Source organism: Passer domesticus, chromosome 10 (genome assembly GCF_036417665.1).
Source record: "Passer domesticus isolate bPasDom1 chromosome 10, bPasDom1.hap1, whole genome shotgun sequence".
NCBI classification, from domain to species: Eukaryota; Metazoa; Chordata; class Aves; order Passeriformes; family Passeridae; genus Passer; species Passer domesticus.
In genome coordinates, this window is record NC_087483.1 from 20140730 (window position 1) to 20163524 (window position 22795).

General features: G+C 40.4%; 2 long non-coding RNA genes across 4 annotated transcripts in view; one reads left to right on the forward strand and one right to left on the reverse strand.

The window, feature by feature from the left end:
• Nucleotides 1-22795, forward strand: part of LOC135308807 (uncharacterized) — a 420716-nt gene that overhangs the window by 316068 nt on the left and 81853 nt on the right. The window lies entirely within an intron of this gene.
• Nucleotides 9001-11107, reverse strand: LOC135308408 (uncharacterized). Of its 2 annotated transcripts, none has more exons than XR_010368843.1 (3): nucleotides 10968-11107; nucleotides 9418-9699; nucleotides 9001-9277 (listed from the first exon to the last, which is right to left on the reverse strand). It is a non-coding gene; the product is annotated as an uncharacterized LOC135308408 (long non-coding RNA). The 2 variants fall into 2 exon arrangements; XR_010368844.1 differs by having other exon boundaries at nucleotides 9208-9277; nucleotides 9572-9699.

Here is a 22795-nt window from a genome sequence, read left to right on the forward strand (position 1 = left end):
TTTGAGCTGAAAATGTGATATTAAATTATCTTATTTATCTTTGTACTTAAAGTGTGTGTAAAAATTAAAAGCCACTGCTCTTTAGAAGCAAATATCAGTCCACTTTATCTTCCTGATGTACTGTAAACTGCACACACAGAGGAGGTTAGTAGCTGAATGGGGGATGATTATGAAGATGAATGAGTGGCCAGGAGACAGAGTCAGTTTAATGAGCTGAGCAGTAAGGAGGCTGTAATTTTTATAGATTAGCACTGAACTTGTCACTTACTGGATGATACAACAACTTAGTTTCAGAATTACAGTATGTCAGAAATGAGCTCAAAACCAGTGGCAATCTGATTATCCTCCATGTAATCCAAATTACAAGTTCTCCTGGATCTGTATTACCTCTTCCTAATGGTATATCTGTCACAGGTAAGAAGCAGACACCAGAAAAGCGCACAATTACTTTTGTGCCAGATGATTATTTTAAAATTCCTTTTCGTTCACTTTGCTGTAGTGGCAGAGCCTCTGAGCAGCTTCCTATCCCTAGGCTCTCTTGTGCTTAGTCAGCTCACACCTCATCAGATGCCAATCCTGAGGGAAGCAGCAATGTGGGAAACAAAATGATAAATGTCCAGGACCACCAGTTTCCTAGAGATGTTGATGATACAGTGCTTTCTGTTGTTACTGTAATTTTGTGATCTTGTGCTAGTCTTTAGCAGCTTGCTAAGGCTCTGTGGGTTTGTCATCAGGTGTTTTCTTTTTTTGGATGTTCCCAGTCCAACAGGGCCTTTCTGTGCACTGGTTTGGAGGCAGAAGTTTGCTATGTTATATGTTATGTTTGCTATGTTATATGTTATGTTTGCTATGTTATATGTTATGTTTGCTATGTTATATGTTATGTTTATAAGTTATCAACAACTGCTTGTTTTAGTGTCCCCAAGAAACCCCTGTCTCCTGGTGTCATTGGGTGCCTAGTGCCTTGACTGACCACAGGGACTGCTGCAGGCTGGTTCTTGCTGTAGTTCTGCTTGGTATGGATGAGCTGAGGACCTGGTTTCTGCTAGGAATGTCAGGAGCAGGACAAACACCTAGGCTGATTTGTTTTTCACATGCTGAGCAAAAGCTGTGGGCCCTCAGTTTGGCACCATTCCCAAAGGCATGATGCTTTTGATAATGGCACTGCTTCTGGAGTAGCATACAAGGGATAATTATTGTTCCATGAGCAGATGACAGTGTTGATTTCTCCCTCTCATAATTCACTCAGGCTATGTGCTGATTTGTTGGAAGAAGCATTTTGGTTTTAGACCGCTCTGGGACAAGGGGGAAGGCCACATTTGGGTTTGTTAAGGTAGCAGACATCTGTAATTTTGGAGATGGCTCTTATGGTCAGCTGTAGACAAGACTGTTGGGACTCTGTTTTTGGTGACCTGAATCCACTTTGAGTCAAGTCCAGGTCATGAAATGGTGCTCTAGTTCTCTGTTCTGGCAGTGTTTCCCTGTGCTTTACAAAAATACCTACATTGGCAGTGTGGGGAGTTTCCTGTACTGTTACAAGATTTTGCTACTTGTGTCTGCTCTCAAGCCCTTCTCTTGTGTGGTTTACGTTTCCAGTGAACACACGACTCTGTTCCTAAAGCTAAGCTCTGTCTTGACATTTACACTGCATGTGTGCAGCAAAACTTTGTTAACCAGATCATCAGCTTTTCTTTCCTCAGCCCCTAACCTACCATTTCACAATAGGAATAATTTTTACTCTTTCCTTTTCTACCCATTAAATGAGAGCAGTGATATTTTCCTTTCTCCAGCCTTCTGAGAGTTTTCAGCCACCACAGGATATTATGTAGGCACTATTAACACTGTGCATCTTACAGGTAAATCACTTCACTTGTAGCAAATGCACTAACTCAGCAAAGCTGGTCTTAAAATAACGTTATCCTGCGCCATGTAAATGAGCTTCTTGACCAAACAGTTTTATTGGCAATTGTCAGCAACCAAAGCAAGATGGCTCCAGCTGCCCTCAGATGGACACAAGTCCTGCTACTCTTCACCCTATGCTTATCCCATCCTCTCAGTTTCTCTTCTGCTTCTGGATCATGCTCTCACAAGGGATTGGCTCCTCATGAACAATCAGTAGTGACTACATGCCTCTTGATGACTTACACCAGCAGTGCTTTTTAAAAAATTATTTTCCCATGTGCTTACTGAGCATTAGCAAAGTAACAATGTTAATCTGTAAACCGAGGACCTGAACAGATGAGTCTGATATTTTGTTGTGTATGTATGTAATCTTGTCTTTTAAAATACAAGTTCCTATTTTTAAAGTGATTCATTTAAAAAAATCAACTAAAATGAAAACACGAAGCCCCCTACCACTTATTGACCTTTTTAAAACCACTGTACGCCAGACCTTCTTAAGAGATTTGGCACTGACTTTTTTTTCATAATGGAAGATTCATTAAGGTCAGTTATAAATTTGCTGCAATAAATACAGAAGAATTAAGAGCTCATCAGCATTACCACAGCATAATGTTCAGCGGATTGAATTATGTACTTAGAAAGATGAATCTGTGGCAATTGGCAAGCTTCAAGAGGAAAGCTGCATGTGAGCATGGACATGTGCATGCACATGTGTGAGAGGAATGGCAGAGGAAATGAGGGGAGGAAAAAGGAATTTTAAAAAGCAAACCATTTTTTTCTAGCCCAGTAATATTTAGAGTAGACAGGATAAATAGTACAATTGTATTCTCACTCAGTGCCTTGTAATTGATGTTTCTGGTGGTAAATGCTGTGGTGTGACTGGGTGTCTGTCCTGCTCTCCTCCCCTCCTGGCTGCACGCTGTCTTTTGAGCCATATTTTGTGCAAACAACTGTATTGATGGTGATTGATGAAGAAAGTGAGAGGGTCAGCCCTTTGCCTGCCCCCTGGAGTAATTGGGCTGCAGTTTGTTAAAGGGTAAGAGAAGAGATATTAAAAATGAAGAAATGCACTAAGTGGGTGTGAGCTGTGTTCCCAGCTGTTCACATCTATTCAGTAATACAGAGCATCAATCTAATTCTCCACACAGGGTAGGAGCATGGCAAGTCAAAAGCCTGTGATAGGCAGTCCTCACCAGCAAGATACAATGTTCAATTTAAGGAAAGATTGAAAAACATCAGTCTTCCCTTAAAACAATTTGTACAGAATAAATTTTGCACTTGCCAGCTATTCCCATGGAGAGAAACTGATAATAGGACAGAGAAAATTATGATTTAGGATTCCCAGGATGGGATTACTTGTAATAAAACAGGAGGGAGGCGGGAGAAGGAAGGAGAACTGACAGTAAGCTTAATGTTAATTCAGAGTGCTCTCAAACCCCTGGAAATTCAGGGCTGAGGGTAGTGGACACCTCTCAGCATCAAGATTCAGTCTGAATGCAGGCTCAGCACAGTGGTGGATACTGGCTCCAAGTGCCTCAGCTGGAGCTGCTGAGTGCAAGATCCTTTAAAAACTTCTCCTCCAGGGCTTGTGTATCCTACAAAATAATTCTCTGATGAAAACTGGTGTCAGGTGCTGAACTAGTGCCTCACGCAGCTTGCCTTTTGTCTTTCCTTCTGGCAAAATCATCTACAGGACATGTTCAGCTGAATCTATGCTGAATTTCCATATTGGTAACAAAAAAATTCTCTGAAGCTTAAAACTAGATTCTGTGGTAGGTCACCAAGGGCAACCCTTACATACCACCTGCCCCAAATGTCTTTGGGGGATCTGAGCTGTGTGTGGGTAAAGGTAATGACACTGGAAGGCATTTTACCTAGCAAAGGCAGCACTGATGCTCTGACAAAGCCTGGTACCAGAGATCCCCTGGTTAGGGTACAGAGAAGAAGGTGCCCTCAGCACTAAAGGTAATGAATCCATTTAGAAGATCTCGTTGGTGTAGGCCTGTAACAAGTCCCAAAGTCCCACAGGGCTGGGAGGCAAAGCTTATTATTTCACAAGTTGCATGTCATTTACCAGGCCTCTCATAATCACAGAATTGAAAAATAAAAGATGAAATTTGGTTTCCTCACCATAAAATCAGTGGTGTCCACTGGATTTAAAGTCTCTGCCCCCAGATCAGCAGCTGTGCTCTGCGTGGCTGAGGAGCTGTATCCTACTGTGCCTTACAATAACAAGACTTAATCTATATTTTTTTCAGAGCTCTATTTTAACTAAAATGTATTGCTCTTATTCTAATTTTAGCATTGTTTTAGTAGGTGAGACTAGAGGTTTTCAGAAACAGGTTTTCTCATCAAAATAATCTTCTGTATACACTAAATGACATTTACGCATTTCTGAAAAAAATGTTAGTCTTTTTAATACCATAAAATAAAATTTCTTCCTTTAGTTTTGGTCTTTAAATTTCACTGTTTTAAATAAGTGATTTTTTTCTTTCTGTGACATTGTCATTTTCTTAAGGCTAACCATGACCTGGAGAAACAGAGTAGAAAGCATTCTTGGGGTGATGTGTTCCTCTTAATGGTGTATTTCTCTTCTCCCACACAGTGGGCAATGGTGATATTTTGATTACTGTCCCTATGGAAGGCATACTGAAAAGTAAATAGATCCTCATAAAATATGTTAGAGTTCTTGTTGTGGTTAGAATGCAAGCTTCAGGCCAAGTTTCCTAGAAAAGGCCTGCTGTTGAGCCATAAGGTGCAAACTTGTTGTTTCCTAAACTCCTCAGAATTCTGCTGGATCCAATATTAGCCACAGGCTTGATCATCAGTTTGTCTAGAGGATTATATAGATATAATTGAACCTTTATACAACCTTGTTCTGCAAGATTGAGTGTGGAAACACAAATATACATATAAAAATGCATTATTTGTTTTGTTTGTGACAAAGACTAAAAGACTGATCAGTATTATTTACTTTGTAGTATAGACAGTGCACTATATTAGTGGTTAAATCTGTTTTGTAAAACAAGATTTAAACAATTATATTGGTGAAATAATTATTAATTAGAAATTGGAATTACTCATCCTTATCAATGACCATGGGCAAAGGTCTTTCACTCAGCCTAAAGGAGTAACCTTGAGCATTGTCCTGTTTGGGAGCAATCTCCACATGCACTCCTAGAAGGGGGTGTTTTAGAAGTCTCTGCCCTTAAAGAGTGAGGCACCCCATTCTATAAACTGCTAGCCTGTCTGTCATATGGTTCCCTGCACTAGCTCTGTCAGCTCAGCAGCTTTAGATCAGTTATCAGTTCTATCATTTGCTGGTTCCTTTGACAGGAACTTTGCCACATCCTCACTGGTGCCAGTGTCTGCGGAGGAAACAACATTCTTCACATCCTCAGGATGTTTAAGATTGGTTTTGATGGATCAGGCTGGTTTCAGCATTCTTCACCACCAAAGCTGTATGACCCACACCCCTCTCCATCTGTTGCTGATAACTTTTGGAGATAGTGTCAAGTTTGAATTAGTTCACTTAATAATAAAAAATGCTAGTTCACAAGGAACTAATTGTAAACTGAAAGATCTCCTTTAGGGATATCATCCCTGCTCCATAAGTATGGCAGGTTTTTAATGCTTTCAGGAGAGATTTAAAAGAAGATCTAATGGTCAGATACTGTTTGCTCTTTGTCCATGTGTTATACAGTGCACTGAAATACATACTTACAATTTTATCATGCTTTTTGCTTTCTTTTGCCTGATACACAGAGATGAACTAGCAAAGCAGACCCCATTTAGCTGCATTAGTCTCACAGTAAGGTAATCAGATAGTTAGAAATGTCATCATAGACTTGCCTCAGCAGAGTAACTTTACTTTTTTCCCAGCAATGCCCCTGTTGGAATAAAACCTGTAGTCAGGAGAAGGGTGATTAACAAGGGTATATTATGTAATTACTGCCTGGTTCAGATTACTAAAATTATGATGACAGTAGTAATATAATTAAAGAAAAATAATTAGTCTGAAGTAAACAAACCAAACCCATTCTCTGCTGCCTCCCTTCCCCTAAAATAACCAGCCAGGGTCTAATCCTTGGGGAGAGGTTTCTACTCCAGACAAAGGCAGACAAGAAAAACAAGGAGATCTCTTTTCATTTGCTGAGTTCTCCCTGCCTTTGCCTCCAGGCGCAAAGTCCTGGCAGTGCTGGTGCCTCCCTTCCTGCCCTCGTGGGTGCCCCAGCCAGTGTCCCCAGCAGTGTGCCTGGTGGGACAGAGGTGGCACCAGTGTGGGGGCTCAGCCAGTGACTGTGGGAGGCACAACAAGGTGCTGCTGACCAGAAGCAGTCTGAATTTGAGGCCTATGCAAAGACCTTGCCTGGTTTTAATCAATTAAGCCAGACTTCACATTTGTGTTCAGCCGATAATTAGCCAAAGAGTTGGTTATGAAATCTTCCGTGGCAAAATTGCCAAGGCCTACTCTGATGTCTGGGAAGGTTTTAAAGACAAGATTAATGAGCCAAATGTGCTTTAAGATCACAGAGAAGCTAAAAATTTAGGGCAGGTACTGGTTAATTACTCTCAGTGGAATATGGTGCGGATGACAATGATAATGGCAGTCTGAATGGGCTGACAAATCTTGCTACTAGGCAGAGAAAATTATGATAAATGTCTGCCTAAAGACTTGACTTTAAACTCTTGCTGACTTCTCATCTGAAGTGCATTCTCAAGAGGTCCGAGAATTCAGAGGCTTCTTGCCCAGTTACTCTATGCTGAACTTATTCTGTGTTTTTAATTTCATATTTGAATATTTTTTGTCTTTCTGTGGCTTCTTTTGATGATGGAATGACTGTGAAGTACAAGTAGCTCCTTTGTAGCGAAGAGTATTTAACCACAAAATGTGTGAAATTTCTCATTCTATTTGTTGCAAGTATGACATCATGTGAATAAATTCTGCAACATTTCTGTATTTTTATTTGAGATGTGGAGGTTTAGATTTCAATAGTGAGTGGTTAAGATGATTTTGTTCATGGAAGTGTGTGCTGCAGCCTGAGCAGGGAGCAATCACACATGCCAGGGAGCTCGGCAGCACAGCCACCACTGGGACTGCTCTGCAAGTCCCCAACAGGCAGCCAAGCCAGAATCCAGAGGTTCTCACCCAAACCCTCACTATTGGCTGCCCTAGGTAGGAGTGTTACAGCATCCTCCTTCACTCAGTGAACATTTTAGTCAACGTACACTTCCCTGGAGGATATTGATTACTGTGTATTACAGAATTTTTTATTAAGCTTATCTAGGTCTCACAGATACTGTGGGTGTGATAAAAGACCTGAGCTTTGAAATTGGATATGACTGCACCAAGGAAAAGATGGATGTATCCTAAGAGGATAAAAGGGATGTCTTAAAGGGATGAAGTTATCCTTGTTATATCCTATTCTTTACATGACTAGAGCTGCAAAGCAGAGGATAATATTTTTTAGAATGTTGAAGTGACTTGAGAGTCCACATTTGATTCTCACAAGTGACTTTACTCTTGTCCTTATATGCTTCAGCCTTCAAACTATGATCAAATTTAAAAGGAGTAAGCAGTGGAAATAAAGCTCTGATAAAAGCGACCACCTCAGCTAAAGCTGCTGTTATCCTTTTCAAATCCTGGCAGTACCCATGCCAACCTAAGTGTGCTAGATGTGGTAAAACAGGGAGCTGATTTTACTCCTTCTCAGGGCAGAGCGTGACAGTCATCCCTTTATACTTTGTGTTATGGAGTCAACCAGGTGCTCCTCTCTTCTGTCTGTGCTGCAGACTTGGATTCCACTGTGAAGCTCTTATTATTCAGATAAATCCATAATTTGAAAGGTTTATAAAAGCATTGCAGCCACTTCTTTAATTGTAGCGGGAGAAAGAGACCTTGAAGAAGCCAGGAGGAAGAGGGCTGCTGTTCCTTAGGGTCTGGTGCAGGGAGCTCAGCTGCAGTGCTGCTGGCTGCTCCTTTCCCCACACGCTCTCCTGAATGAGAAAAGCAGGGAGAGTCCTGCCCTGGAGCCAGCAGCTTTACTGAGCATTCCAAAGGCCACCCCAGGGTCCCTCTTCAGCAGCCACCGACCACGGCAGGGCTGCAGTCGCTGTTTGTATTTAATGGCTTGGCAAACAAGGCCATTTGTATAATAAACATGATTAATTTCCCATGCTATTATCTTGGTCCCTCTCCTTCTAATCCCTTTCAGATCCTTCTGGAGAAAGATCTAGCACATTTGCTGTTACCTCATGCTGTTTTCTAAAGCTCCTGCTTTCCCTGTGAAGATCCCTGCTTTATCATCCCTGAGATAGCAACCATTTCCCTTACCCTCTGGTCCTCTACAGAATGCAATTTAAACTACACTGGTATTCCCAAAAGAGTGAAGCTTGAGCTTTTACTGAGATTTTAATTCAAAGCAAACACAGAGCTAAGCCATGAGCTGATGTTAAGTATGGTATAAAATGCAAAAATGTCATTTCTTTGCCTCTCCTTCCATTTAGAAGCATCAAAACGCTTTTATTTCAGCAATAAATGCCATTTTAAGAATTAAGATTTTATATATTATGTTTGGCAAAGAGGATTAATTATTCTTCCTGCTTAGTTTCTATTCAGGCAATCAAATGACATTAAGCTAGTTTGCTCTTCACTGTTTCATTTAAAAGGAAAAAGAGGGATTTCTGTTTTTCACATACAATACCTAGATGATTCATGTTAATACAATTTGAAGCTATGTGAAAATAAGGCATTTCACTAGGGATTTTTGTTCCTTTAAAACCTGATTTCTGTTTCCTTAATACATTGCTCTTACACACCAACCTTTTTTGGTATTTCCCAGTATATTTATTTTTTTAAAAAACGTCTTTGAAAAATAGTTCTAGAGCTGTGGTCACTTTATTAAAGATAATAGGATGGTCCCCAGCTGATGGTCTGGGTGCTTCCAGGATGTTTGCTGACACTGGAGCTCAGGCTGACAATGAGGCCAAAGGCAAAGGGAATTCCAGTTCTTTTTGCTTGTGAGTATGGTCCAGGCTGAGGGGCCTTAGAAGGGCCCTCAGAATGTATTTTTATTTTGATGTTATGGTGTTGGGAGGGCTTGAGGGAAAAGGAGTGAAAAATCAAGAGGTTGTAAGTTCTTTCTGCAGGGACAGAAAAACCTGATTTCATGCAAATAGAAGTTAGTGAGAGCTTGAAACATTTATACAGACTGTATTTTTTTAAATGTTTGCTAAGAAGGTTTCACACAGAAGGATATCCTGCTTAGTTAGCTCCAAGAACCTGTTAGATCATCAAAATGTGCTCTCCTGTGATTTCTTTGCCTTCCTGCTCATTGGTAGCCACAAGGGCAGCAGCGCAGTCCATTCTGGTGTCCTGGATGAAAAACATAAAACCACATCAAAACAGAAACCCATAAAACCATATCAAAAGAGGAAAAAAAAACAAAACTGGTCAAGAAATCATGCAAAGAAAACAAAGACTGAAAGTTGTTGTAAAATCTGTAGCACTTATACCTCTTGGGATCATTGCAGAAACCTCTGTGCAACACCAGGCCCTGCCAGAGGGTGCAGAGAGGATGCCTGATGCCTCCTGTTCTCAAAGGGCTGCCCTTCTCTGGTCCCACTTCCTGAAGCCAAGGGCTGCTGCACCACCCCTGCCAAGGCTCACCGTGCCAGGAATTCCCTTCCCAGGATGGGTGTCTCAAGGAGAAGCAGTTCTGGGACTGCCCATGCTGCAGAGAAACACGCCTAGGGCTCCTCCTGCAGGGACTGTGCTCCTGGGTGTTTTCTTCCTGTCTAAACAAATGTCATTGAGGATTAAAGAATGGTTTGGTCTCAGTATAGGAAAACAAGACAGATAGAGGTTATCTTGGCTCATCCAGCTCATTTGTGCTTGTGAAATTTAGTCCCTTTAAAAGGTTCTGGTAGTTTAATCTGTTCCTTATCCCACTGATCTTCCAAATAGAAAAATGCTAACAATATATCTTACTTGAGCCTTTCAAGCCATCCTTGTGAAACACTTTCATTTGCAGTGTAATGAGAACTATCAGGTATTATTGTTAAGGGCTGCTTCAGTCCTAGCTGGATACCAATTCACCTCTCGAGCTTGAAGAATAGTGTATTTCACTCCATATCATTTGCTCATATACGAAGAACAGACTTTGAAATAGTCTTTTTTTTCCTCTCCTTTTTTGTTTAGTTGGAAGGATTGACACTAGAAAAGCTCATTTCATGAAATAAGTAGTTCTTGAAGTGATGGGTAACAAAGGGATGTGCTTTAAAGTGAACAGCAACACAATTCTGTAGTTATCCAGCCTGTGACATTAGGTCTATTCACAAAGTGCTGGAAAGGCTGGAGTCAAACTCCCATGCAATCTCTTGGAGGCAGGCTGTGCTCACTCCAGCATACCTGCCAAATACATGTGAGGCATTCAGCAAAGAAAATACATGTCACTTCATCTTTTCTTCTCTGTTTCTGTCCCTTTAATTCAGTGAATTTATTTTTATCATGTGCACTGGTCAGAATGCATTGGTGGCTGTATGGAGGGCAACAATGTTTTCTCTCTTCTGTGTCTTGGGAAACTGACTCAGAAATCCAGAAAGATGGTTTCTTCCAAGAGGAGGCTTTCTGGGGTCAGCCAGGATAGCTCACAAGGTAGCTGATTTTGGCCTTAACGTTATTATGATACTAATTTAAGTGAGAAAGTTGTCAAGCTCTCCTAATTGTAATTCGTTAATCCTTTCATTTTGGTTGGTTGTTTTGTTTTTGTTCAATGTTTGAACAATAAGTCACATCTTTTGCATCTTTTACACTTAACTCCTCGCTTTGCAAGCAAATGTCTTTGCTCACCCAAAGAACAACTGTAGCATCACAAGTCAACATTGCTGCCCTGTAATCCTCCTCTAGCTAACACTGCCACAAAAAACAAGTGATGAGAGCCAGGCTGGCAAAGTTGTCATGGTGAAAAGGGGACAAAAACTAAGGCTGCCCTTCCCTGGCAGAATCCCAGCTGGAATGCAGCACTACAAACACCATCTGCTTTCTCCTGCAAATAAGCCCTTACAGGGTGCAGTGGGCCTGCCTGGTGGAGGAGGAGGAAAATTCTGTCCCTGTTTATCACAACCACTGTGGATTTGGACTCTGCCTTTGCTTGTAAGTGCAAATTACTATTGACTCTACAGCATGTAACTGAGTCTAGAACTCGAGCCTGGTTAGCACTTTCTCCATTTGTGACCATTCAATGACATCATAGAATCAGTAAATTGGAAAATTCCTCTAAAGTCACCAAGTCTAACTGTTAGCCAAACACCACTTTGCATCACCAAACCATTTCTTTTAATTTTTATACCAATAGTCTCAGCTATTTACTGAACAGTTTAAAAAAATTGAACAAGTAAACAACAATCAAACAAAAACCCAAACCAACAGAACACCAAATACTCCTCCCTCAAAAAAAAAAAAAAAATCCCAAAACCAACCAAACACAAGCCCTTCCCTTTTCCTCCTCCAAAAAACCCAAATAGAGAAGAGCACCACCTCACAAACAAAAAACTCCCTCCAAAGCGTTATAGGAAGGCTTTTGGAAATACAAGTGTCCCACTACTATGGTTAGTGAATAGCTAACGAATTTCAATGTCTCAGCTCCTCAAACTTTTGAAAATTTCATTATGGTAATATCTTTTAAATTTTAGAATAATGTCTGCAAGTGACCACTGGTTCTTGAAAGCTTCCTGTATGCATGTTGGTAGGAGCAAATACATTCAGAGGTTAAAGCAAGTTTGCATGTTACTTTAGGAAAAAAACATGTCTTTGAGCACTGCTAGTGTCTCCACTTCTCTTGAGTAAATGTGAGCAGCTCACTGTAATAGCTGCTCAGTTAAAACCAAAATTGTCAGTGCTACTGGTGCACTCCTTTAAATTCATTTAAGTAGTAAATGAAATGGAACCTGTGACATTTCACTTAAGTGTCTGAAACTGCTCGAGCAGTAGCTGCTTTGTCTTTGATGCTCACATTTAAGGCTTCGCCAGCCTGGGTCCTGCCATGCTCAGGCTCTGTCCTGGAGAGACATTAAATGTCCCTCTCTGTTTTGTGGCTGGAGAATTTCTCTTTTGCCTATCACTAAAATAACTGGGTATTTTGGTTAAGAAATCTTACATTTTGTCTTCTTATCCACTAAAGCTCCCTTTCCTTCTATTTTTTCCAATTATATATTGAAGAAACATTTTTCTAAGTAATTTAGTCAGTGACTGGAGGTTCTCAAGCCTTTCTCTGATTTCCAAAAATCATATAAAGTGCTGCCACTTAAGTAGGAAATGAATACATATCTCTTCTGCCTTGTATTCTTCCCAGCCTGAGAACACACTTTGCTCTTTTGTCCCTTCTAATCTCAGGCTATCAGGAAAGCTTCTATTTCTTCAAGGCTGATATGATTTGAAATATCTTGGTTTAATCCAATTTCCCTAAAGACTTAAGGGATTTTTCTTCTTGAATCTGAAAAATTATCATTCTTTGAAAATAATTTGTCCTTCAAATGCAGCTAAAAATTCTGCCCCGTTTCTCCTTATTAAAGTTAACAGATAAAAAGTCTCATTTGCCAAAAAAAAAATACTAAGCCCCAAATTGCTGTTTTGTTAAGTTCTAATTCAATTATTATGATTGCTATTAAAATTTGAGGAAGGGCAGAAGATTTATCAATATTTAAAAGACAATCTCTATATCCAGACTATAATATTCTGGGTGATAGAAGCAGAGATTCAAGATGTGTGAGTAAATAAGCTATTGACATCAGCAAAAAACAAAAGATCAAATAGGTCACGAGTAATAGATAATCATATATTATCATAAAATTAATTATTATTGGTTATTGCCTCAGATTAATCTTGGATAACTGTTACTCTCTCTTACTATTGAACACTTTATATTATTAGCTAAAAGTTAATTGCCATCTCTATGGAAGCACTTCACCATATACCTACATTCATATTAAATTACCTAGTTGTTTTTCCCTAAATTCAGTCTCTTTTGTAAATCAAGTTCAACTTTTTCCTTAAAGTGCTTTCCACCTCCTTTCTGTTATTATTTTTCTTGGCATATGGAAAGCCTTTTAAAATTTCATGTATGCATTTAAATCAGGTTCAGTTATTCTTCAGGTCTGTATAATTTAAGGACATTTATTTTTATCAGGTTTTTAAGCTTTGACACCTTATATGTATATATGTATTTATTTGATATCTTATACATTATACATCTTTGACATATTTTGACATCTTATTCTTTGGTATAATTGCCTATTTAATTCTATACAACATTTAAAAACCACTGCATGTTGTAAACTGTCCCGTGAAGGTTTCTTTACGTGTTACATCTCTCTATTCAAGCTCACGTGTCCTACATGTAGTATTTCCATCCCGAGGTTCAACAGGACCCGCCCAAGTTCAGTTCTCATTGCTCAGAGCCGATGAGAACTGAACCAAGTGTGCACTCCTGCTTCAGACCACAAGCTTTGACACTCTGCTAAAAATCAGCGGCGCGTGCCGAGCCCGTCGGCAGCAGCCGCAGCTCGGGGCGGCCGTGCCAGCACTCGTGTGCCAGTGTTTCAACTCATGCATGTTTCCCAAGTGGGACTTAAATGGATTTCAGTGTTACTGAGCATGGTATGTTGGAGGGGGGAAAGAAATCCACCACTTATGGAATCTTTGTGGAATTGTTTTAAAGGTTTATTTTTACTGATGTGTTTTCTTGACCTCTAATGATGGAGATTAGGAGAAAGCACAGAATGGTCGCTCATAAAACCAGAGGATTGAGGTTTTTAAGAAGATAATTTCCTATTTTAAAATTACTAAAAATGCAGAAATAAGGTTAAGACAACGCTTTTGATAAGAAGAAAGGTTTATTTTGACAGTAGTCAGTTTTCAAGGAAAAAGTTTTCTCTACCTTTGTGTTGCACAGAAAGTGTAATAATAGAGTTTTGATATTCCCTAGCAAAAATAGAATTATTGGTCACCAGAATTATTGTGTATGTGGTTTAGACAGTTATAATTTTACATTTACATTATAAGCTTCATCTGAAGGATTTTTTATTTTTTTATATGCCTGATAAGTACCAAAATATTTGGTCGCATACTAAAACTTTTTTTTTTTTAAAGAGTAGAATTGCTCATGCCTTCTATTTACCACTTTTTGAATGATTGCTCACAATGTATGGTAACTGTATTGGTTCATCATTCTTAGGTCTTTCAATTACTATATTATATTCTTTCAATGTTCTCGGGTAATTCACTTTGATCACAGTATACGTCTTGATTATTTTGTGAGTGAATTTGTCTATCAAGGAGATCCTTATCATCAACAGAGTCCCCAATGACTCCATCTAAAAGGAGCCTTCATGAAAGCAGTCTGCACCTTGCTGGATGTCATTTGCCTGATATTTAAGTCCTGCCAGGAAATGCTGCTTCCACTTCTCATGGTAGATGGCATCTGTTACAGGTTTTTATGTAGATTTAAATTAAGAGCTACAACCAACTTCCATAATGTTTGGGGAATTTGGTTTTGTGATAGTGGATTGTGGTCTGAACCAGTTATCTTCTGGGAACCTGCAGGTTTTTGAGTGTAGTGTTTATGAGAACAAGGAAATTGTATTTTCTGTGCAATTTTAGGTTCATGAAAACACTACTAAGAGCACCTCCACTGGTGCTGGTGGACAAGCACAGGGCATGGCACGGCAGCAGCCTCAGATCCACCCCACCAGCTTCTCACCAACTCATGGTGTCCCTGTTGCCACAACATTCTCATTTTCCATATTCAGGCATGGAAACATAATTTCTTCTTGAGCAAAGAAGGCATCTGATATCCTATTTCCATCCAGTCAGAGGCAGCTGGTGGCTCAGCCCCTATGGGAATGTTTCTTTCACCAGCTCCATTAGGCTCCTTTCCTTGTGGCTCACTTTGTCCCTACCAGTCTTTCCAAGTATAAGCTGGCTCCAAACACAGTAAGTGCTTTACAGTCACATGGACTTCTATCCCCCAAAAGTTCCTGGGTTTCCCAGGCACCTGCTGTAACTCAATCTGTCTTGGTGGCAACCACAACTGTCGTGAACAAAATGTTATTTGGCAGGCAAGGGCAAACAGGTGTCCTGTAGCATGAAGGCACACGTGTTCCTGCTCTCTTGTAGCCCTCTGTGCCTGAATAAATCAGTGCTCCATGAAGCAGAAGGCTGGAATCAGAGCAGTGGTGTGGAACAGCAAGGCATAGGCATTCAGACAGCATTAGCAAGGCTAGACGGTAAATTTGGGAAATAATAACAACAAAGAGCAATAATATCTCTTTTGTAGCTCTGACTGGGAAAGAAGATTGTGTGTCCTCACCTCGAGTGATGGCAAAGCCACAGGGAATGCAAACAAAGCAACAGTCATGTGTGTGGTGGGGCAGCACTGCGTGAGACAGAGCTGAGTCCTCTACTTCATTACAAGGCAATGAACCTCTTTCACTTCACACTGAGATCTTGGCTCTGGTTACTGTATTGGCAACAGAGTTGTGCACAAGCTACAGGCAGCTTCAGGGAAATAGCAGGAAGGCCCCCAAATGTATGAATTAGAGTTATCCAGATGGGGCATTACACAGGCTGCATAAGCATCTGATGATCAAGGCAGGACATAATGATTCATATCTTGGAGCAATTCCTGGAATTACCGTGGGAAAGCTTGATAGCATGGTCCTGTGACCCACGAGGCTCTGAGAGGTGTTAAAACAGGAAATTTCACGGAAGGGAAAAAACCTCAAGCTGCTTTTGCTGCAAAGCACCTGTGAAAACAGGCAGGACTTTAAAGCAAGATTTAAAGTTCCTGCTAATACTACTATTTTGTCAACATCTTAAAAGGGATATTTAGCACCCTGACCTTAAAACGTGGCACATGTGTCAGCAGCAGCCAATTCTGAGATTTCAGGAACAAGACTATCCCTGTGCTACCTTGCTGTACAGGATACTAAGTCCTAGGAAAATTCTGGTGCTGAGTGGAAATGGGTGTTTACAAAAAAAACTGCCATGAGGATGTGCAATGAACATAGCTGTGAAAAAGTTAAAACAGGGTAAAGATTAACATCTGATTTATATGTGATATTCACAATCTCCAAAAACAGGAAGTGGGGGGAAAACAGTTGCTGGGGAAGATGAAACTCCTGCAAGTTCATGTAGGTAATCATAGGGTTACTCCCTTGAAATTGTGGACCCTGGATATGGTCCCATGGTGGATTGGCTGTAAGAACACTGCCCAAAAGCAATATTGTGCATGTGTAGAGAGGAACGCTAAAGTCTGTGCTCCAAAACTTATCAGAGGTAGGCAATTACTGGCACATTTTTTCTCTTTCTAGGAGACCTACTTTATTTGTAACAAAATGGATTTCACTATAAAACAATACTGCCATTAGTGCTGTGTACTAGACAAAATTAATTCCACTGTAATCTGCTCTATAGCTATTAAATATAGATGTTTCTACAGCTATGGAATAACTGCGTGGTTAATAGTTTCTGAAATGTAAAGGAATTCATAATTAGCAAGGTAACATTGCTATAAAATTGCCCCAGTTGGGTATCTTCAAACTGTAGGCAGAAGCAGCTCTGAGGGATACAGTGACAGTGTTACCAACTCCAGTGCTGGAACTCCCACTAGCAGCAGGCTGGGATGCAGTTGTCCCAGCGATCTGGCCAATGAGACTGCTTTGGAGTGATGTTCTGTGGAGAAAGGAAGGGGTGCATGGACAGCTGCTGCTGACAGCCCAGGCACTCAAGGACTGCCTGTAGCCAGATGGCACTTCTGTCTCAAACCCATTTCACAGGTTGCTGGTGCATGTGCTTAAGGTTGGTGTTTCTTAGCAAAAGCCAGTATGTGGTATCCTTTTTTATGTTTAAGAACCCACATCCATTGTCCAACTTTGCTGAAAATAAGACACCAAGGGAAGAATTTATAGCATCTCCAGTACCATCACTCAGCTTCTCTCTGGCTGTTTTCTAGGTGCTGGCACGTGAGCAGAACCTCCTGCAGAAGCAATGCTGCTTGCTGTGCAGGCTGGCCACAAGCTTGTAACTCCTGGGCACCTGTGCTCTGTGGCAAGGGGCCAGACAACTTGGGAGCAGGCACTGCTCTGTCCTGACAGATGGGGATTAACGTCCCCAGGCGTAACAAGTCCTGGCCCTGTACACCGTGTATCAAATATCTGGGACAAGATTCTCATATGGGGCCATCTTAGCTCGAGTCCATAGTGGGTTTCCGCTGCGCCCTTTAGGAGATTGTGCTGGCACTAGTCTGATCCCATACTGTTTTTCTAAAAAGTTTTTAGAGTTTTTTTTAAGGGTTTTTCAGAGAAGCCTGACTGCCTTGCTAGTCCATAACACAAAGCAATAGGGCAGCACGGTGGACAGGGAGGTCTTACCAATATTTTGGGGCCCAGGGGCAGAAATCTTCCAGTTGATGGGAGAGGAACCTCTTCCTGGATGTCACAGCTCCAGGGGTGCTCAGGGCATCCCCTTCTTTGCTGATCTCAGCTCTGAAGTGGGGAATTAGGACAAGTCACCCAGCCAATATCAGGCCAAGTGACAGGCAGAGTACAAGCCAGAAGTACAGCTTTTGTAGAGAAAGGATCAATAGCTGGACATGCATTCATATTTATTATTACTTTGATGTAGTCTTCTGTCAGAACAAGAACAGATGTGCTAAGGCTCATCATCAAGACTGTAGAAATGTGTGCAAGGTTTATTAATTGATGAAAAGTTAATACAGCAGGAGCAGGACATTGAAACTAAAGTGAACCAGCTCATCTGCTAGAGTATAGTGCAAAGCATAAATGATAGTGCTAAAACACCAGTGTACATCAGATATTAGCTAACCATATGGCACTTGTTATGATTGTAAAATATTCTTGGTGCATGAACTCTACTTGTTTTAGAGAAAGATGCTTTTAAAAAAAAGTTTCTTTTTAGCTCTGCTACTTTTCTGGCATAATATTTCCAGTCATCTTTTGATCTTTTGCCATCAAGAAATATATGGCTTAAAATACAGATCTTATGGACCTTGGGAATCCTGCTGCTGACCACTAGCAGTAGCACATCTGGATTTTAGTAGAGTAAACATTAGCAATGGGCTGGCAACTGCTAAACTTGGCACATTCTATCTATGGAGATCACAGAGAGAAATGAAATTGTTTTCTTTTAAAGAACCTGGATACTGGGTATTTTCTCAAGATGTGTTTTCTGTCAGCACCTTAGAAATGTTTCATGAGAACTGAGCTATATAATATACTGTGTGTCATCTTAGAAAGTTCACAGAGATCCACTATTGAGTTCCCACATAGAACATGGCATTCAGAAGCTGCTCAATCTTTAGGTAAATAACAGATGAATAATGCTGCTCTGGATACACAAAAAAGCCTCAGTTTCCTGCAAAGTGCACTCTGAATTCCAGGCTACCATTTTCCATTTTGGCTGGTCCTCTCCCCTCAGGCCCAGGGTGTACCTTTTGCTTCTGCTATACACCTGAATGCAAAGACCAAGCAGTTCTCATGGTTTTGTAGCATTTCTGCTCATTCAGCTTACTCTTTATAATATTTCTGTCCCAGCAGGAAATAACAAAAACATCACTCTCTAGTAATCTGTTCTTGGAAGTCTTGTAGCACAGTTTATCACTTGAACAGCTCAGTCCTACACAGGTAAAACCAAATATTTTTTTACAATTTTTGTGTCTGTAGTACAAGATTCTAGGTCTCAGGATAGAATTACAGCAAATGAAAATCTAATACTGAGTTCTACTTATCACTACCGTATATAATTATCAAAATCCAAGGGTTATATTTAAATGGCTGCAGGAATTTGGAGAAATGTTAGTTATCTCCTCTTTTTTCTCTTGGATAGAGAGGATAGAGACACATTTCTTCTGCCGTAGCTCCTCAATCACTTGAAAGTCACCAGGAAAACAAAAGGTTATTATTGCCTTCCCTGCAAATGCTTAAAGCTTGATAGCATTCCACCTATTCTTTTACACTGCAAAAGAAGAAATAAAATAAATTTATGTCCACCTTTGAAAACATCAAAACCAAAATTATAATTCTGTTAACACATCAAGAAGAAAGAAATATTGCTTCACAAACTGCAGCCTTTGAAATTTTGACCCCAACCCTAGCAGGTTTCTCAAGATACAAGCATAACACAGGAATTTTTTTTTCAGAGAAATTTTTATTATCCTTGACTGAAAGTCTACATTTTGTTCTTATTTTGACATAAATGGGTATTGCAGGAGTTCTTTTATGAAATAATACAGCATTTTTCTCAAGAAATGAGATGAAAATCTGGGCCAGTCTGTCAAAATAACAGTTATTTGAGCACTCAGCACGTCATAGTTATAACTTGATTTCTCAGTGAGAGCTGCTACTACAGTTATGTTCTGAGTAGTGGAAAATATTCTTGTGTCTCGCAAGCTGGCTCAACACATTATTGCTAAATGCCAACTCTTCTGTCCCTTGATAAAAATAAGTGAAAATGGTCTCTGACCCATCCAGATTTCCTCCCTGCCTATGTCCCAGTCCTCTCTGGTGAGTCCCAGAGCTGCCCTGCCCTCTGCACCATTGTTTCCAGCCGGGTTGGCTGCTCTGCCCCTGGCTGGCAGCAGGCCATTGTCACAGCTTCCCAGCCATGGGCAGCTGGAGCCAGGCACTGCTGATGCCTCTGGTGGGCCCAGAAGGGAGACAGGGCAGCAAACATCATGGCCCCAGTGTTAGGGGCTCAGCAGAGCAGTGGGGCAATGGAGCACCATCACCATTTGCTTTTACCAAAGTCTCTTCATAGATGGCGTGTGCACAGGAGGGTTCCCTGGGCTCCATGCAGGTTGGAAGGGAAGAGGGGAACCCATTGGGCTGGTACTCTGGCCTGCTGCTCTAACCAGGAGTGCAAATGCTGTCAGGGCTGTGTGTGCTGATGTTTTCTGATGTGGAGGTCACTCCAGAAGCACTTCACAATCATGCTTGGGGGTCATCCACCATTTCATAGATATTCTAGAAACAGCTCTTTTTCCAGCATAAATAAACAGAACTACCACCTGCATCTGTTACACTGCACAAAGGTTCACCAGTGCCCTTCCAGTTTGACACCATCAAGCCCAGCAGGTGCCACGGGCCAGTGTCCAAGCTGCAGCCCCAGAACCCCTCTGGAGTCGCACACCAGTCATGTAGCTCAGGTGCTGTGACCATAGCACATGAATTGGTGAAAGGCTCTGCTCTCCTAGGAGCAAAAGAGTCTCCTGTGCAACACAGAGCAGAGCAGCCATGGCAGACAACGAGGCTGGAGGGGCTTCTGAAACAGGTCTGGGCAGTGCTCTCAGGGGCATTGGTCCCCCAGGACAGCTGCTCACACCTGCTCATCTGTCACAGCTCACCTGCAAGTAGCCCTCACAGCCCCTCTTCTTCCCTCTCTTCCTCCCTTCCCTTTTCCAGCACATGGTGTGTTGCATGACATTGTGATTTTGGAGATTAGTCTACGATCAGAAAAATTGGTCTCTCCTGCCTGTGTTTGAGAAATTATGGTTTTGTTGAAGAAGGAATTGCAGTATTTGCTGCTGTGCTGAAGGTTAATGCTCTGCTGGTTCAGACTTGCTTCCTAAAAGGAGGATCTGATGCAAGTTATCTTTAGGAAACTAAGAATTGCTGTACTTTTTACACTACTATTTGATGTTTGAAGCTTACTTAGCACTGAAGAATGGTTGTTGTTAGCACAGATCTGGATATGATATAAATAATGGCTATGGGAGTTGGTTTTAAACTGAAACTTGATGCTTGACATTATTGTTTGAAAACTTGTATTATTAAAGAACAATTTTATGAATTTCTACATCTGTGCATTAACCCCCCCATCAGCCTGATCAATTAAGCAAAATAGTTCCAAATTAATAAAATTTAGATCTTAATCTCTAATAGTTATGGTTTTTCTCTTTCTTTCAAGGATATGAAATTTTATTAAATCTCACAAAATATTGAAACAGGTTGAAATGGAAGAAGTTAAGAAATTAACTCATTCAAGTGCTAAAAGCCATATTTTGTCATGCGTTCTTTTCTAGGGCATGTTTTTATCACAAACAGATTATTTAGTTGGATACTTAAGTATATGACACTTTGTATGCAATTAAAATAGGGTTATAGGAACCTTAATACTGCCATTTTGTTAATTTCTTTGGTATTTAGATTTAATTTAATGTTATGGGATTTTTCATTTAATTAGAAAAGCCAAAGTTTTGCAAGGAAGTAATTCCTGAATGTGTGAGTGTGCATGTGTGTTTCAGCCTGCCAAGCATCCTTGAAACATTCTTAAAAAAATTTGCTGATCCAGTAGGTTCTGCACTGTATCTGCCTAATTGGAATAAGGTCTCTCTAGGAAAAAAAAAAGTTGATTCCAGACCTGCTAATCAGAGTTTATTTCCTCTAAAGTATTTCTTCAGATCTTCCTTTAAGAAAAACATGTTATGGTAGCTCTCTGGTGTGGTGCTGCTGAGAGGTTGAGTATGTTGACATGCTTATGTGAAAACTAAGAGAGCTGGTGAGAAGGTCTCCTTTGTGTGACAGCTGAAATCCAGGAGTTATGAATCTGTTTTAAAGGATGGTTTTGGTCCTTGTATAGTATTTTGTGTCAGACCCCACATCTCAAGCAGTAACGCCCCAGTTATACCTCTATGGATAAATGCTGAAATGATCAGACTCTTTGGAGGATGGGTGCCACTACCATGCTTCCGGACTAAAGGATGGAAAATGAAAATGGTAGATTTCCTTTTTAGGCCAAGTAGATTGAACAGCAATGGCCAAAGTGATAATTGATGACAAGGAAGTGAAACAAGGACAAGAAGGGACAAATGTTAAGAGAGCAGATCTTTATCTTGTGGGGGTGGCATCCACAGCATGGAGCTGTGGGCTAGAAATGGACATGAGGGCATAGAGACGATTCTCTCTATTCTCAACTCTTTCTAGTGTCAAAAATTTGTGCATTTTAAAATTTGGTTCTAATTCATATTTTCATGAATTACTAGGGAAGAAAGGATTTTGAAAATTAACACCAGGAAAAAATGCCAGTGGGTAGAGCAGATGTCATGATCTTTGCTCTTTAACAATCTGTTTTTAATGGCAGTCAGGACACAGCAGAGCTTCTTTCTGTGACAGATTTGGCTGCCACGTGAAGTATGTTGTACTTTTCTTTGTATAATGGGAGGCCAGTTGAAGTTCCCAGGATCACACTATAAATCTCTCTCTTTTTTTTTTTTTCGATTGCAGGTTAAGCTAATTAATACAATACTGTCCCATGAATATTTATTGGCTCTTGAGACATAGAAGATAGATATCAATTAATCTGGAGCAATGTATACTATTAGTTAAAGAGCAGATTTTACTTCATGTTTTTCCTGCCCAAGAGATCCAGGTCTATTTTCTTATCTGGAAATGAGGTGCCTCAAAAGACAAAGCAGAAATAGACAGAAAGGTCTGAATTGTCATGAATTTCATTTATATCTTCAAAATCTGTTTTGCACTGTATCTGTCTGATCAACATATATATATAAATTAACATAAATAGGAGGAAATATTTGATTTCATTTTATTTTGACCATTTTTATTATTTTTAAAATGCAGCTAAGGACAAAAGTGGCCTTGTGATCCTTGGCTGATAAAGAAGCTGCTGCTGAGTGTGTAAAACTGGCATTCAGAATTCAAGCTTCGCTTGATTTTTTATTTTTTTTTTTTTTTGCCCTTTCAGGTGCATCTAGTATGTCTTAAATTGTGCCACTAGGGGTTTTTATAAAGCTGAAGATAATTAAGAGGCACATAAACTGTGATATTGGTGTAAACTTCAGACACCTGAAGGATAGTAAAT